This window comes from Dreissena polymorpha, chromosome 1 (genome assembly GCF_020536995.1).
Source record: "Dreissena polymorpha isolate Duluth1 chromosome 1, UMN_Dpol_1.0, whole genome shotgun sequence".
Lineage (NCBI taxonomy): Eukaryota > Metazoa > Mollusca > Bivalvia > Myida > Dreissenidae > Dreissena > Dreissena polymorpha.
The window spans coordinates 24002354-24022045 of NC_068355.1; positions in this window are offsets into that span (position 1 = coordinate 24002354).

Here is a 19692-nt window from a genome sequence, read left to right on the forward strand (position 1 = left end):
TTAAAATATATTGCAGTAAAATGTTTTTTTACTCAGCTGATTTTATTCCAAGTATTTCAGCACCAACACGTTCGAATCACTACCCAACGATGCATTTAAAGGAATGCCGAACTTAAATTCACTGAACGTTGTTTTCAGAATTCTAACGGAGTACATATAATCTATTTGGAATTTTCACATTTCGTAATTATTTTAATTTGCTTCAGACTAATGCATCCTTGTAGATAGTACTAAAATACTAAATACAGTATTTTAAGCAATTTGTAGGTGTTATTTTATAAAACTTGATAAGAAGTCTAATACGTTTCTTTAATTGATAACTATTCCATTTCTTCAAAACGGTCACCGGAAAACCTTTTCGAAACCAAAATTTTGCAAATTTAAGAGTCAATAATCTTTTTTAAATGCCTATAAACGAACAAAGTATCGACATGTGCTGTTTATGATCAATAACTGATTATATTTGCTAAAACATTACTGTATTTCCTTATGTTGAGTGTCTTCAAAATAAGCCTTCAGATGGAATTTTTCCTTTTTGTGCTGGGACTTTAATGTTTCATTGTGACTGTATATTCTATTGTGTTATATGACCTATTGCTTTCTTCATGCTTGGAAGACATTTTGCTAGATGTTTAATTGTTTTAAGAAGGTTTTTTCCTAAGGCTGCCATTGCGAGTACTTTGATGCTTTCTCACGAGAATCTCAAAGTCTCAAATGCTGTCCTTGTCAGTCCTTTCATGCGTTCTCACGACGACCTCACAGTCTCCGAGGCTGCCCTAGAGTCCTTTCATGCGTCCTCACGACGACCTCACAGTCTCCAATGCTGCGCATTAGAGTCCTGCCATACGTTCTTACGAAGACCTCATAGTATCGAAGGCTGTCCTTCCTTGTTCTTTCAAACGTCCTAACGATCACCTAACAGTATCCAATGATATCCTTGCGAGACATTGCATTCGTTTTCATGACGACTTGACATAATCCAAGGCTGTCCTTGCTAGTCTTTTCATGCGTTTCCGGGACGACCTCAAAGTCTTTAAGGCTGTTTTTGCTAGTCATATCATTCGTTTTCTCGACGACCGCCCAATACGCAATGCTCTCCTAATGAATGCGTTCATTCGTTCTCACGAAGACTGCACAGTCTCCAATGCTGCCCGTGCGAGTCATTTAATGCGTTCTACCAACGACCTCACATATAATTGTCTGTTCTTGCGAGTCCTTTCAAGTTTTCGCACGACGACCTTACAATCTCCAAGGCTTCTCAAGCGAGTACATTCATGTTTTCTCACGACAACCCCACAGCCATCAAGTATGTTTTTGCGAGTCATTTCATGTTTTCTCACGACGACTTTAGCGTCTCCAAGGCTAGTCCTTAAATGCGTTATCATTACTGCCTCACTGCCGAATAGGCTCTTAGCCGAGTCCTTTAATTCGTTATAACGACGACCTAACAGTATTATAGGTTCTCATGACGACATGACATTATCCAAAGCTGTTTTCTCCCCAAGGCTGCAATTGCTTTCTCACGAGAACCTCACAGTCTCTAATGCTGTCCTTGCGAGTCCTTTCATGCGTTCTCACGTCGACCTCACAATATCTAATGCTGTCCTTGCGATTCCTGCCATGCGTTCTCACGACGATCTCACATTCCCCAAGGCTTCCCTTGCGAGTCCTTTCATTCGTTCTCATGACGACATGACGTTATCCAAGGCTGTTCTTGCGAGTCTGTTCCTGCGTTCCCACGACGACATCAAAGTCTCCAAAGCTGTCATTGCTCACAGTATGTGTTATGTCGACGACCGCACAGTCCCCAATGCTCTCCTTGCGAGTGCTTTCATTCGTTCTCACGACGACTTCATAGTCCCCAATGCTGCTCTTGCGATTCATTTAATGCGTTCTACCGACGACCTCACAGATCATTGGCTGTTCTTGCGAGTTTTTCAAGTATTCTCACGACGACCTTACCGTCTACAAGGCTTCTCTTGCGAGTACATGTTTTCTCACGACGACCCCCACAGTCATCAAGTAGTATGTTTTTTCTCGAGGCATTTCATGATTTTTCACGGCGACCTTAGCGTCTCCAAGGCTGCCCGCGCGAGTCCTTTAATGCGTTATCATTACGGCCTCACTGTCTAATAGGCTCTTAGCCGAGTTTTTTTAATGCGTTATCAAGACGACCTTACAGTCTCCTAGGCTCTCCTTTAGCGTCCTATCGTGCGTTATTACGACGACATCACAGTCCCATGGGCTGCCTTGGATAGTCCTTTCATGCGTTATCATGACAAACTCATATTATCCAAGGCACTCCTTGCTCGTCCTTTCATGCATTCTCAAGACCACCTCAAAGTATCCACGGTTGTCCATGTGTGTCATTTCCTGCTTCTCCACGATGACCGTACTGTCCCCAATGCTTTCCTTGCGAGTCATTTCATGCGTAATCACGACGACCTCACAGAATCCAAGACTGTCCTTCCGAGTCCGTCCATGCGTTTTAATGATGATCTCACAGTCTCCACCGTTGTCCTTGCGAGTACTTTTATGTGTTACAAAGACGACCTGACATTCTCCAAGGTTGACTTTGCGAGTCGTTCCATGCATCATTACGAAGAGCTCACAGTCACCTTGGCTGTCCTTGCGATTCCTTGGACACGGTATACTCGAAGACAGAACGCCAGTCGTATGTGACGGGGGCATACAATTAACAAAAAAGTGTAAAAAGTATATATTTGGATACCAAAAGTTGAACAATAGTTTGATATAGAAATGATAAAGCTAAATGAGTATCTACCAAATATAATAAAATATTATAAAAATATGCTATAATTTGACAGCAATTTATGTCAATTGAAAAAACGTGTTTACACGATCCTCTCCTTTACGCAACTTTTTGACGAGATGTAAAGAACGTTTAACAACGTTCTCGGCATATGTTTCAAAATTAATGCATATTTAAGTTGAAAATGGCAATGCATGGTAAATGCCTTATGCAAACTGCAGCGATAATGTGATCATTTTCTAGTGGTATTTTACTAATTATTTTCACAGTTGAGTTTTGTATTGATTTATCAGAATTAAATATGACATCACACAGAACGCCTTATCACACGCTCCATTATGTCACGTTAAATCTCATAGCTGTCCTATGCCGTTCTAAATGATGAATTCATGGGGATAAACGTGTGTTATACTGGACCGAACATAATTATAATACAGGTAAAAAAACAGTATTTGAATAATAATTATTGATACCGTCAGCACCTTTGAACTGTCAATTCAAAAAGTTAAACCGCTTAAAAGGCTAACATTACCTAGCAATTAGCTCGGAAAGTCTTACATATATGCACGTTACTGCATTTGCGTATTTTGTATATGTGTATCCATTCGTATTGTATCTGTTTATCAAGCTTTTACTTATTATTTTACGTGTTAGCTCGACTTTTCGAAGAATGATAGCTATACTTCTCGCCACGGCGTCGGCGTCGCCGTCGCCGTCGCCGTTGCCGTTGGTTCAATATTATTGTAAAGTCAAATAACTTTAACACTTTTAAAGATAATTAACTCAAACTTGGAATGCTTCTGTATGGCTACAAGAAAATTGTGTTCGTTAAGGTGCATAACTCTGTCAACATTATTCTTAGACTTATGCTTCCTATTACACTTAGAAAATTGAAAATTTGGTTAAGTTTTGTATTTAGGACAACTTTATTCCTTAATAAGCTAGGTATCAAAGCTATTGCTGTCATACATGCAACACTTACTAACTATCATAAGGGAAGTGTGAAGGCAAAGTAATGTAACTCTGACTGGCATTTTGACAGAATTATGGCCCCTTATTGAGTAAGTAACTGTGAATATTTTGTTAGATTTTGTGTATAGATGCACTTTACTTCTAAAGTATCAAGGTTATTGCTTTCCAACTTCAAATACTTTCATGAAGGTAATGTACCTGAGAAGTTTAATTTGACATTTACCTTTGAATGACATTGAACCTCAGGGTCAAATAAATGAATGTTGCTTATATTGCCATAACTTCTTTATTTAGGATCACATTTGATTCATACTTTGACAAATCAACACTTACCTGACATACCAAAACGGACTCCACCCAAACCATCTCCCACGCTCCACCCCAGAATCCCCCAACCCCCCCAGCCCCTCCCCCCAACAAAAAATAAATGTGTTTTTCCCTTTTTGTCTTATGTTTTAAAATATAATCTAATAAATGACCACGACCCACATTATTCCCGCTCTCCAACCCCACCCCCACTCATAAATATTTTTTTTTGTAACTTGGTAAACAAACAACAAATCTTTATTTTTAGCTCGGCTTTGTTTGGAGAAAAATCCGAGGTATTGTCATGTCGTGTCGGCCGCCGTTGCATGTCGTGCTTAAACCGTAACATGTTGTTAACCTTTTGAACTATGACTCTAAAAACAAAGTGCTTCCACCTACATCTTTAAAACTTCATATGTAGCTGCACCTTGATGGGTTATACGCGCCACACTAATTGTTGGATCACTAGGTCAACGGTCAAGGTCACTGTGATCTCTAAAATAAATTCTGACAAGCTTTCATTTATTTAAAACTGCACCCGCAGCCGATCGTTGTCACCCGTTATTCGGAGCTCTTGTTATTATTTTTATTTTTAGCTCGACTTTTCAAAGAAAAATGAAAGCTATCCTACTCGCCCCGGCGTCGGTGTTGGAGTGGCATTTGCGTAGGCGTCGCCGTTGTTTTTTTTATTTAAAGTCAAATAACTTAAATACTATCAAAGAAAATTAACTCAAACTTAGAATATATCGTTATTTTCTTAAAATTTAAAACTCTCAAAGATATTTAACTCAAACTTGGAATACTTCTTTATGGCAACACGACAATTGTGAAGGTCAAGGTGCATACCTCTTTTGAAAAACAAATGTAACTCTGACTTGCATTTTGAAAAAAATATGGCCCCTTTCATACTTAGAAAAAAGAACATTTGTATAATTGAGTGTTTTGGTCCATTTAACTCCTAAAGTATCTTAACTATTGCTTTCACACTTGGAACACTCGCGAACTATCATAAGGGGACTGCACATGACATATTGCATAACTCTGGTTGGCATTCTGATGGAATGAAGACCTTCTTTTACTTAGAAACGTTTTTTTTTGTTAAATCTTATATCCACTTCACTGTATCAAGACTATTGCTTTCAAACTTTAAATACTTTCTTACTATCATGAGGGTACTGTACCTGGGAAGTTGAATTTGACCTTAACCTTTTAATAACCTTGACCCTCAATATCAGATTATTATATTTTGCTAAAATTGCAATAACTTATTTATTTATGATTAGATTTGAATCATACTTTGACAAAACAACATTAACTTGACATACCACAATGGACTCCACCCAAACCACCCCCAACGCTCCACCTTAAATCCCCGCAAATTTGTTTTTGTCTTATTTTTGAAATATCATCTAATAAATGACCACACCCCGACATTATTCCCCCGCTCCATCCCCCCCCACCCAAACATATTTTTGAAACATTGAAAGACAGTTCAACCATCTCACCAAAGCTATTGCTATCAAACTTGAAATATAATCTCATTAACTTGTTTTATGTCTTTACAAACGTTGAATAAAATTTGGAAAATATACCTGAACTCAGAATCGTCTATAGTGTATCACTTCCTTGAAACATAAGCGATATTGTTTCAATTATGGTCCTCTTCCAGTTAGAATATGACTATATTAGCTTGACCTTAACTCTTAACATATATATATTTCGTTATCATTTTGTCATACTTTATTGATGTCATGTATGCATGTGTTATCATGACGTACGTTTTTTTTCTTTTAAAACCACTGTAATATAATCAAGATATTTCATGTGTATACACATATAGTTTTAAAGTAATAATAAACACAATTTTCAAATGTTATGTAGGATAGTCATGAAGCAAATAATATAAGTACATGTTGATTACATGTGCTTTGGCCACCAGTCAACTGGTTATAAAACATGTATCGCAAAACATGTTTTAAACAGACGTAAAAATACAGATTCAAACATATGCATATATGCCACACATATATGTTCAACAAATAGCGAGCACACACCAGCAAACTGTTAGACACATTTGTCATCAATACGTTCATAGTTTAACAAATAATTTTGCTTAACACTTGTTGAGAACTTGACAGTTTAACCACCAGACAGTAAATACCTTTAATGTCATGGTCCATGCGACAGAGCATAATCATATGCAATTAATTCGTATGTCATGATTAACAAAAGTTTGAAAGATGTTTTTTATACTCATTTTTCATTTTCAGATTCATGTATTTATCATACTTTAATAATGATTAAACATTTTTTAGTAAAATAATTTGGACAAATTGCTTATAAATCTTGTAATTATCCAGAGAGTAGAATATGTAAGCCTGTGTCTGCGTTTGAAAGCGAAATTCAAAGTTGATCCAATCAAAGTGTTGAAAATATTCTTCTTTATACGCGTCATCCGATCCATTTAACTAAGGAAACTAAAGTGTTGACGTGGCTAACGATTATTTTGATGTGGTGTAAGTTTCACTCAGTATGTGTAGCATCTTGAAATATACGTCACATTAAGCGGCACACGTAAAAACTAGCCGGAACCTGTTTTGCAACTGGCTACGAAAATTGAGACTTGGTTCTTGCTCCTTATTTTAACCGAATGATGAACAGTGAATCTCTTCCTTGATCAAACCGAATATCGAATTTTCATGATCTACCTTTTATAATAACTACATTCTCAAAACTGGATTATCAAGCTTTTAAAAGTATTTAATATGCATCTTTAAAGTACAAATATGATTCTAACAGATGTGTGCATAGCTGTGTTTATTAATAACCACAGCTCGTTTTCTTACGGCTAAAATACAAGCGATCAACCCGTTGTGTAACTCCACATTCTAAGCGAACATTTTAAATGCAGACCTGATGTGACACTATTCATTCGAGCTCATGCCTGCAAATCGTTACCTATTAATTAGGAACTAACACCCCTTTTATTATTCAACCCAAATAAAGAAGTGGCTTTTTGTACTTTTACAATTACAGTAACTGTAGATTCTTCAATCTACATCTTATAACGATGACAGTCATGCTGTTCAAGCCAATCATGGGAATGACATTTTTTTTATAACTTTATTACTATCGTAACATAAACCAAAGTGTAAAACGAATTGTTTATATAACTATGATGTTAACAGAATTAAACCTTCATCTTTTCACTTCGTTTTGTGTACTAGTAATCAATTTCCTTTTCGTGGCTAAACGTGGGACCTGCATGTTGTACAGTTACTAAAACTATTCATGTATTCAAATATACATTACATTAACAGGAGGTTATTATTTCAAAATAAATTTATATTTAAAAAATAAGTATACAAATAATTATAACATTTAAATTAACAATGAAAAGGTTTGCTGTTATTTAAAACAAAAGGGTTGGCTTATAGACAATATATTGATTCTTTTACACAGGTATGCTATCGAAATATCAATTGTAAGATAATCAGTTACATTTTAAATTGATTTCAAGCGTAATACTATGACTGCACTACAAATAGAATGATTTTGTCAATTTAATTTTGACAAATTAAGTTCTATTTTAATATGATTTCAATGAAATGTGACATTTAAAGACCGTTTCTTTTGTTCTTATAAATGAAAGAATTTGTCGCCAAAATAAGTTAAAATATGATAAACTTGAGAGCATTGTGTAATTGTTTACGCGAGTATCTTATAAGAGTTCAACGTTGTTTTAGTTTTGTTGTGTAAACTCCACCTTAGACACACTTCTCTGTGTCTACTCTGTTATAAATAAATCATGTATGATATTATTAACGTATTAAGTTTTGTAAAATGTCTTTCTTTTATTAATACACACACCTTATCAGTATTGATTTGAATATATGGTTGCTGTGATTTGTAAATAGCCAGCAGCAGACAGGTATACATATAATTGAGCAGGAGCACTCTCAAAATTACACTACACGTTTACCACTTTGCTTGTCCATTCAATAGGTTTGCTTGATTGCATCTATGCCCTGTTTTGTCATGAAACTTGGTTAATACTGGTGTTATTTTAATCCAAACCTGGAATCTACCATATATCTTTTTATGTTTTACTTTATTTTCTTATCACTTGCCTTTGTTTGTTGTTACTACAGATAGCTGAGTCATACATATCTACGGTGATTTTTGATTTACTCTCCAAGAACATTTGAAATACATATGTAAATTGAATGTTTTATCACATGGCGCTGTTTAATGTTATTTTAGGTCTTTGAATGGCAACCGATTACGCAACATTTCCCGGGCGACGTTCAGGGGCTTGATACAATTACAGGCTCTGTGAGTTACAATCTTATTTGTCGTAAAATAAAGTCCGTCCAACTGTTCATATATATTTTTGGTTTGCTTGATTAAATTTGAGACATTTCTCTTTTGTCGTTTCGTTTTCTTATGATTTACAATAAGACATGTATTGCGATTTCAGCGCTCTCTATGCAGAGTGATGTTTATTATGAAACTGTATGATACTTATGTCTATTGCTGAATTTTGTGTTTGAATAAAGGCACTTGGTTGCCTTTATCATTTAAGAACAAAAGCAGGGGAATGTGAACAAATTATTAGCTTATTCAAAATATTTATGAGTATTTCATAGCTGAAGAGTTATCGTGCGTTGCTAAAGTTAACGTGTTTTTTTGTTATAGGTTTTTACACTACAACGACCTCGAATCCATAGACGAAGGCGTATTTGAACAAGTGACGAATCTTAACGTACTGTAAGACATTTTCAGAGTTTAAATACAGTACAGATTACGAATGTGATATTACGATTTTATAATTTCCTTTTCGGTTCAGGCATAACTGCCTTACGTTTTCAATTACAAAAACTCGTAATTTAAACATTTTCTTAATTATGTTACACAAATTTGATTAAATTAACACATTTCGTAAATATTAAATACAATTGACAGGATTGCATAACACTTCATTCAATAAGCGTGTTAATTGTAAATGTTACACAACGTTGATTAAATTAATAAATTTATTGAATATTAAATATACCGTTGACAGTATTGAATTACAATTAATAAAAGCCCATGAAACATATCTAAAATTGGTTCAGAATACCAATTTCTTTATATATTGTTCGATGTTCAGTTCAGATCAGTTCTTGCAAGATACATGTTCGTACTTCATTTTACACATATTGTGAACAAAACTACACTTAAAGTATAGAACATGTAATACAATCTTTGTTTTCAAAGGAATTGCTTTTGTTTCCTTTTGAATAATTGACTATTAATTGGTTGAATTCCAAACAGGTTTTTCGATATCTGTTTGATACAATTCTGATTAAAAGACAATTAAGATTGTATTGTTTACGGGTATGTCTCATTGTATTTGAAAAACAAAGGAATGAAATTGAGGGCGCGATGCTACATGCAATAGTGATTTATGGGGACACGGATGTAAAAAACTAAACTGCAGGACGTTGATGCAGCCACCCTGACTTTTGCTTTCAAAGGGATTACAAACCATGTCAAGAGAGCGCTGTGTTTGTCACGCCTGAAGCACCCATTTCAAACATGACATAAATTCCATGAATAACTACAAATTTAAGATTCCTAAGGTTGCTACCTAGTGTATTTTTTTTTTAATTCCTCACCAAGACTATTTGATTTGCATCGACATTTGTTACTTAAATGCTTTAACACATTGTGCTGTTTAATGTTATTTTAGGTTCCTGTCTAACAACCAGTTACGCAACATTTCCCGGGCGACGTTAAGGGGCTTGATAAAACTACATTATCTGTGAGTTACATTCGATAAAAGATTTGTCGTGAAATAAATGCCGTCCAGCTGTCCATCTATACATGTCTACGTATGTGACCTGCTTGATAGAATGGGATAAATTTTATTTAGTCGTTTATTTGTCTCATGAATTTCACAATAAGACATTCATTGCGATTTTCTGCGCTCTGTATGCAGAGTGCTGTTGATAATGAAACTGTGAGATACTCTTGTATATTTCTAAATTGTGTATGAATTAGGCACTTAATTGCCTTTCCCATATAAAGACAAAAGCAGGTGAATGTTAAAAAATTATTAAATGTTTCAAAATATGTGTAGAATATTTCATAGCTGAAGATGTATCGTGCATTGCTAAAGTTTACGTGTTTTGTTTTGTTATAGGAATTTACAATACAACGCTCTCGAATCCATAGACGACGGCGTATTTGAAGAAGTGACGAATCTAACCGTACTGTAAGACATATTCAGAGTTGATATACAGTACAGATTACGAATGTGATAATACGATTTTTTAATTTCTTTCTCGGTTCAGGCATAACTGCCTTACGTTTTCAATTACAAAAAACGTAATTTAGACCTTTTCTTAATTATGTTATACAACTTTGATTAAATTAACAAATTTTGTAAATATTAAATACTATGAACAGGATTGCATAACACTTCATTTAATAAAGCGTGTTCTTTGTAAATGTTACACAACTTTGATTAAATGAACAAATTTACTGTATATTAAATATACTGTTGAGGGTATTGAATAACACTTAAAAAAGCCCATGAAACATATCTAAAAATGGTTCAGAATACCCATTTCATTATATATTGTTCGATGTTCAGTTCAGATCAGTTCTTGCTTGATAAATGTTCGTACTTCATTTTACACATATTGTGAACAAAACTACACTTAAAATATAAAACATGTAATACAATCTTCGTTTTTAAAGGAATTGATTTTGTTTCCGTTTGAATAATTGACTATTAATTGGTTGAATTCCAAACAGGTTTGTCGATTTCTGTTCGATACAATTCTGATATAACAGACATTTAAGATTGTATTGTTTACGGGAATGAATCATTGTATTTGAAATTGAAGGCGCAACGCTACAAACAATTGTGATTTATGGGGACACGGATGTAAAAGATTAAACTGCAGGACGTTGATGCAGCCAGCTTTCAAAGGGATTAAAAACCATGTCAAGAGAGCGCTGTGTTTGTCACGCCTGAAGCACCCATTTCACACATGACACAAATTCCAATGTTTAGATTCATAAGGTTTCGTTACAAAGTTTTATATGTTTTAGCATTTACTATTTAAATTAGTTATTAATTATAATGATTTTATGAATGCGGGTACAGTTATAAGAATTTTTTTGTGAATGCGGGCTAAACTGAATAGCTGTTTAAACAATAATTTCGCTGTGTGAAAAAAGATCCGTGAAAGAGTGGTAGGAAATGTATAATCAAATTAGAAAATATAATATTCTTACACGGCTTGAATTACAAATAATGATTAGGTCCCTTACTCTTCATTCAGGGGCGATAATGAATATCTAATTATACTTTATAAATAAAAAAGTAGACTTGTTTGATCAACTATTTTAGTATCATTATAAAATTGATTTTCAAAGTTACCATGTACATTTAATTAATGTTCAACATTTTAAAATTAGAACATGTCAGTTTTAAATATGGCTTTACTAATAAAAACGGCAAATATGGGACATAGCAGTACGTTTGCTGCAAAAAGGAAACATATATTTGAATATATTTGAGAGAGAGAGAGAAAGATAGAGTGAGAGAGAGACAGACAGACAGACAGACAGACAGACAGACAGACAGACAGACAGACAGACAGACAGACAGACAGACAGACAGACAGACAGACATAATCTTAAAAAATACTTTTATTAAATCTGCACAATTCTGCAAATTAATTCCGACTGTCTCAACATCACACAATTAAATTGCGTAAAACAACCCATTAGAAAATCAAAGTAATATATGAATCCAAACGTATACTAAACCCTTACTATTTAATACCATAGACTTGTACATATTATAAATGGATTATTACATAAAGGTGTTCTTCTGAAGAGTAATCTTGTACTCGTATGATACGGCGAGTGCTCTTTGTAAACATAACGCAACTAAATCGTGCAATAGACCCGATCAAAATTATACAGTAATTTACGATTCCCTTTTTATCCTGTTGTATGCTTATGGTCAACTCCTTTTCGGCGAAGCTGTTTAATAAATATTAAGTAGGATTACTTAACTGACTGCATGATTTGATCATATTTTTTACAGAACGAACTATTTTGTCAATAAAAAAACGGCACAATGTCAATGTCGCTCTTTAACAGGTTGGCAAGTGGTATATAACCCACGACATCATTTGCGTGTAACCTATGTATATTTAATGTTTCGCTTGCTAATTTAGTAAGTGAGTAAATATAAATATTCGATTTTTATGTGACACGATTTCAAATTAAGTGGATCAATAATATAGTAAATTTCTTAGAGCTTATATTTACAGTATAATTGTGGTAACACTTAACTGATCATCGTTACTGACCTGCATACTAGTGACTTAGTTTTATCTTGCGATTTCTAAAAAAATATATAGTATGATAAATCCAACAAAAACACATATTTGTCTTTCCTTTTTTATCAACGTTTCGGCTTACGCCTTCATCAGGATAATACAAATAATAACAGAAAGCGGATGTTACGTCATTGACTTAACGTACATTAAAATGCGGGAAAATGAACGTCAATAAAATGAACGTTAATTAAATTAAGCTTAACTTTCGGATTCAAGAATACACAATTTCCTATAAAATTATATATAAAAATACTAATAGGAAAAAACAAAAGTAAGCTTAATTAAATTGAAGAGCTAGTCTTTTATGTTAAAAAGAACTTTGTTATTCATACCATTAGGGTGTAATGTTTTAAGTCTATGTATATAGTAAGTTTCTTTACATAGACGATCTATGTTGTTATTAACAACATCAATTGGCATAAAGGAAAAATCATTTGCGCTGTGGTGATCTTCATTAAAATGTGATGCGACCAAAGTTGAAAATTCAGGGTTAGAAAAGTTTCTTATGTCAAATCGATGACTGTTCATTCTTTTTGACACCGGTTGCATGGTTTGTCCAACGTACTGTTTCTTACACTGTTTACATGTAATGAGGTATATTACATCTTTAGATGCACATTTCATATTATTCTGTAAATTAAATTGCTCGCCTGTTACTGTACTTTTAAATTTTTCTCCAACGTGTATGGATTTACAATGGGAGCAACGTGTTCTTCCACAGGCACTGGACGCACGTGAACTGTTCAAACTGTTCGTAAACTGAGCACGTGTAATGAAGTTTCCTATATTATTAGGCCTTTTAAACGCCAGTATGGGCTTATAAGTTTCATGCACACTTTTCACTTCTTCTTTCTGTGACAGGTTAAGTAAGTCCCAATACTTGTTTATTGCGGCTCCTATGTTTGGCAATGACGGATTATATTCAATTGTAAATGGGATAACTTTTGTTTTTGCTTTATTGCAGGACTGTAATGCGTCTTCTTGAGATAGGGCAGAAACTTTTTCAAATGCACAATCGATAATTTTTTCCGGATAATCTCGCTCTTTGAAATGATGCTTGAGGTCTTGAAGTGACGATTTAAAACTGTTGTCATCCGATATAATACGTCTATATCGCTTCGCCTGACTGTATGGTATTCCGTCCTTACACTGTTTAGGGTGGCATGACGTATAGTCAAGATATTGGTGGTTATTGGTCTCCTTTATGTGTATATCTGTTTGAAGTGTTAAGTCGTCATTAATAGAAACAGCCACATCGAGAAAAGACACGATTTTCTTAGAAGCAGAATACGTAAACTTCATGTTGGGGTGAAAACGGTTTAATGTTTCAATAAACAATTCAAGCTTCTCTAAAGAGTGGTCCCAAATCATAAATATATCATCTAAAAAGCGAAACCACAGTGTCGGTTTATGTTCACATATTTCAAGGAAGTCTTTTTCAAGTTTTCCCATAAATAGAGAGGCATATGCTGGCGCCATTGGACTACCCATAGCCGTACCCATTTTTTGTAAATAGAAATCATCATCAAATTGAAAATAGTTATTTTCAAGTACAAGTCGTAACAATTTAGAAACTATGTTGCTATTAATGTTGCCATTATGTAAAAATTCTTCACAAGCCTTGATTCCATCGTCGTGTGGGATGTTCGTGTAAAGCGATGACACGTCTAGAGTGACGAGATAGGTTTCTTTACTATTAACTGTCTTATTTTTGAGCTTTTTTATGAAGTCTGTTGTATCTTTGATGAAAGACGGCAATTCAAACATGTATGGTTTGAGAATGGAGTCTATATATTTCGAAATATTCTCCGTAGGTGAATTACATGCTGACACAATTGGACGACCGGGGTATTTAAGCGGAAGATTTTCATTTGTTTCTTTGTGAATCTTTAAAAAAATATATAAAATGTTTGTTTTCTTACGACAATGCGTGTCTGTCTTTCTGCAAATTCAGTATTTACAGTAAAGACGTAAGCCTTAAATTTAAAATAGGTAGTGGAAATTGTGTCGCCTAGAGTACTAGAGGCAGACAATTTGATCTCCACAGCGGGATCGTTCTATTTATCTTCCCCAAAATACACTGATAACTGGTTCTACCAAAAAACGGACTCGAGAGCGTTTCAATTAGCTTACGGCTTCGATGTATTCGAACTAAAATAATAAATATCGAACTAAAATAAATCGGTTAAAACTACATTTGGAATACTCAATCATTAATTTCCTACTATACTTATTTACAGTAAATGTTTGGTTTAAATTGTACTGCTGTATAAGACATATTTATGATAGCATATATTTATTTCTTAACTATGTTAACAAAAATAAATAGGTAACTCTATAATTTAGATCATTGACAATTGCTCAAAACTTTACATGGCGTATGATCGTGATCCACTTTAAAATCTGGATTATGAGCAGTGAGTTTAGCAATCAATCAGCAAGTATATTATCTTATGGAACTTTGTTCTTGCTTTTGTTTTTATTAAAGTTTTCCAACTTAAGTAAACTTATTTGGAATTCTTTTTACACGTGTTCCTGTGACGAAGATCTGCCCGACCATTTATTCTAACTTTAACGCTTAGGTTTTTCGAGACATTAGTTGTTTACATAAAAAAAATGTAAAATAACGATCTTAGAATTTATTGTTTTTTATTTCAATGTATTAATAGGGTTTTGATTAAACATTTAAATTATGCGATGAGCATGTACATGTAGACAATCTACAGACAACGTCATACAATGACCTGTAATGCTGCCCTTTAAGTACCGTTTAGCCCTGATCAGTCACTTTAAGTATATGATATCACAATTATGAGATTACATTACTTTCAAGTTATCGAATGATTCATGCATAATCTTCTTGTTTGATTCGGCGAAAAAGTAATGTATTCGAGCTAATATTAGTGTAACATTTTACTGATCATCGTTATTATCAAACCAGTGACTTTATTGAATCTGGCGATTTCTAAAACTTTGTTTTTTTTTACCGATACCGCTTATTTGTGTTTCTGCAAATTAAATTTTTACAGAAAAGACGTTATCCCTTGATGTAAAGTAGGTAGTGGAAATTATGTCCGCAGCTCTTATCGATGAAACCTTTTTTACATGAATGTATGGCATAAAATATTTCATACAACATAACACTACATAGTTGTATTAATTCACATTCAAATTCTGAAAACACTAACTAAGTGATAGGCCCATTATTATTTATAAAAATAAGGTGATAGTATTGTCTAATTTACCTAATGACGTCAAATATACATCGTTCTGAGTCACGTAACTTTGACAATCTTTTTTTAATGTAGTCCTGAAGTGACATTATTTATTTGAACTTATGCTTGCAAAGGTTTACTTATTAATAAGGAAATTAATCCCCTTTCATTTAAAAAGCCAAACAACGAACTGGCTTTTTTACTTTAACAATTACTGTAGATTCTTCAAACTTCATCCCATAACTAGAACAATCATGCTATACAAGTCAAATATAAGAATGGAATTGTTTAACTTTAAAACTATCGTAACATCAACCAAACTGTGAAGTAATTGTTTATATAATTATGATGTCACACGAATTAAACCTTCATGTTTCCACTTCGTTTTGTTTGCAAGTAATCCATTTCCTTTCCTTAAATGAACATGGGACCTGAATGTTTGACATTTATTAAATATGTTAATGTATTAAATTGTACCCTACATTAACAGGTTGTAATGATTTCAACATAAATTTATATTTAAATATAAGTATACAAATAATTATAAATATAAATAAATATAGAAAATGTTTGCTGCTATTCAAAGCAAAAGGTTTGGCTTATAAACAATATATTGTTTAGTTTACACCTGGATGCTATCGAAATTTCGCATGTAAGATAATCAATAACATTTTTAAATTATGTCAAGCATAATAATATGCATAATAGAATGATTCAGTCCATTTAATTGTGACACAACAGTTCTATTTGAATATGATTTCAATAAAATACGACATTTGAAGACCTTTTCCTTTGCTCTAATAAAACATAGAATTTATCGCCAAAATAAGTAAAAAGCATTTTTCAAAGTGATATGCATTAAAGAATCATAAATTTCCAACTTGGAAAAAGAGAAAATTGTTAACCCGAGTACCTTATTAGAATTCAATGTTGTTTTAGTTAAGTTGTATGTAAACTCGAACGAAATCACACTTCAAATACTATGTTATATAAATACATGATGTATGGTACTATTAATGTATTTAATTTTATAAAATGCCGTTTTTTTATTTATACACAAACCCTATCATTATTGATAAATATATGATTGTAGTGATTTGACATAGCCGGCAGCTGACATGTATACACATTATTGGGCAGGGATTTCATTACTGGCTTAAAACTAGGCTTTTCCATGCAATGGGTTTGCTTGATTTTATATTTTGCCAGTATTATCATGAAACATTTTAAATGTTGGTGTTATTTTAATCCACACCTGGAATCTACGAAATATGTTTTCATATATTTTTGTAGTGTGTTATCACTTGAATTTTGCTGTTTCTTTAGGTTCCTGAGTCATACATGTAACTATCTATGATGTTTTTCTAGATCCTCACCAAGAACATTTGATATGCATCGACATTTGGTACTTAAATGATTTAAAACATGGCGATTGGGGGCGCAATGCTTCATACGATAGTGATTTATTGGATTCCCCAAAATACATTGATTACTGGTTCTACCAAAAACGGACTCGAGAGCATTTCAATAAGCTAACGGCTTCGATGTAATCGAACTAAAGTAAATAAATATCGAACTACCGAAATTAATAGGTTTAAACTTAATTGTGAATACACAATCATTAATATACTACCATAATAATTTGAAGTAAAAGTTTGGTTTAAATTTTATGGCTGAATATGACATATTTATGATAACATATATTTATTAATTAACTATGATAACGAAAATAAATAGGTAACTATATTATTTAGATAATTGGCAATTATTCAAAACTTGGGTTGGTGAGTGATCATGATCCAGTTTAAGGATTATACGCAGTAAGTAAAGCAATCAATCAGCAAATGTATACAGAATTTCGTTTTTTCGGTATATCATAAACCATAACTAAATGATAAATGCGAATTTAAATGTTTTTATTGTTAAATATTATTCTCACTTTACACACTAATCCTTAGTAGTCTTTGTAGTGGTAAATAGGAACGAAACACCATGATGTGATTTTTAAATAAACGAAACGTGTTTATATGGATATGTATGTTATTGATTTTTTTTAAATATCATTCGTTCGCTGATTACACTGTTGTTCTAAAATACCAATTTAATAAATTACATAAGAACCCTTATAAGAAGACGTCTAAATTGCAATGTATTTCAATTTTGTATGAGTGTATTTACTTATTTAAACTGTTGATTATATTGATTTTGGAATAATCAGGAAGTATACGTGTATAATTTGAAATTCAAGACTTTAAAACTTAGTGTGTATTAGCTATGATACGATTGGTTTAACAGAACTATAACCTGATTCACACACTTGTGCTGATAGTTTTTTTTATATTGGGACTGGGGAGAGGTTTATGCGATACGTGAATTCATTGTCTTGTGAATGCATTTCGTACCTCTGAATATGAATGTCATTAAATACAATGCCATTTTTTCAACCTGTCATGATTCTATTTTCTTTGTTAATGTTTTTTTTTAATGAAATTCAATTATATAAATTGTTATTAATTAGAGATATACACGGTGTAACCATACAAAGTCATCATTCACACTCTGTTGAGCAATGTCAAATGATTTCCTACCTCTGAATATGAATGTCTCTAAATACAATGCCACTATTTTAACCTATCAGGACACTATTTTCTTTGTTTAAGTTTTTTTAATGAAATTCAAATATATGATTTTTGATTAACTAGAAATATACACGATAGAACCATATGAAGTCATCACAGACACTATGTCGCGGAATGTCAAACGGTATAATCAAATGAGTGCGTTTAAAGAACAACATTCTTCCAAAAGGCATTATCGTTTGTCTCGAATGGCGCCTGGTTACTTTGTTTTGTTTTAACAACCAGAAATAATCTCTGGGCAATATGTAAACGATATTGCGTATATGGTGTCTGAAAATATGTTAAATTGATGCTCTTCTTAGTTTAATGATACAAATAATTCCGGAGCTACACATAGGGTGTAGTTTTGTTAAAATCTGTCTATTTACGTGGTTGTGTAGATTTAGCGTACTAAATGCATACACTTCATCATCATCATCATCATCATCATCATCATCATCAGCATCATCATCATCAGTATTATCATTATTATCATTATCATCTAACACCACCACCATCATAACAATCACCACTACCATTACCACCACCTTCATCATCATCATCATCATTATCATCGTCGTCGTTGTCGTCGATCTCGTCGTCGTCAGCATCATTAGCATTTTCATCAGCATCTTCATAGTAATATTCATTTTCATATTTAAGATCATTAGCGATGTGTTTACTTGTGTTGCTTAACTGTGTTATCACAAGGCGCTATTTGTAGTTGATCGGGTTTGATTTTAATGGGAGAACTATCTTTATTTGGTGCCCTTGTCTTTTGTGTGTAATTTCGACTGCGAGGTTTTCTTCGCTTTCTTGGAGGTGTGCTTTTATTAATGAAACTCTGCAATGTTTGTGTTGTTAGTACGTGTCGTTTGAATAAAGTCACCCCTGAGTATAGACATAAGAAGATGCACGTTTACCGATTGCTAGCTTATTTAAAATATATTGCAGTAAAATGTTTTTTTACTCAGTTGATTTTATTTCAATTATTTCAGCACCAACACGTTCGAATCACAACCCAACGATGCATTTAAAGGAATGCCGAACTTAAATTCACTGAACGTTGTTTTCAGAATTCTAACGGAGTACATATAATCTATTTGGAATTTTCACATTTCGTAATTATTTTAATTTGCTTCAGACTAATGCATCCTTGTAGATAGTACTAAAATACTAAATACAGTATTTTAAGCAATTTGTAGGTGTTATTTTATAAAACTTGATAAGAAGTCTAACACGTTTCTTAAATTGATAACTATTCAATTTCTTCAAAACGGTCACCGGAAAACCTTTTCGAAACCAAAATTTTGCAAATTAAGCGTCAATAATCTTTTTTAAATGCCTATAAACGAACAAAGTATTTGACATGTGCTGTTTGTGATCAATAACTGATTATA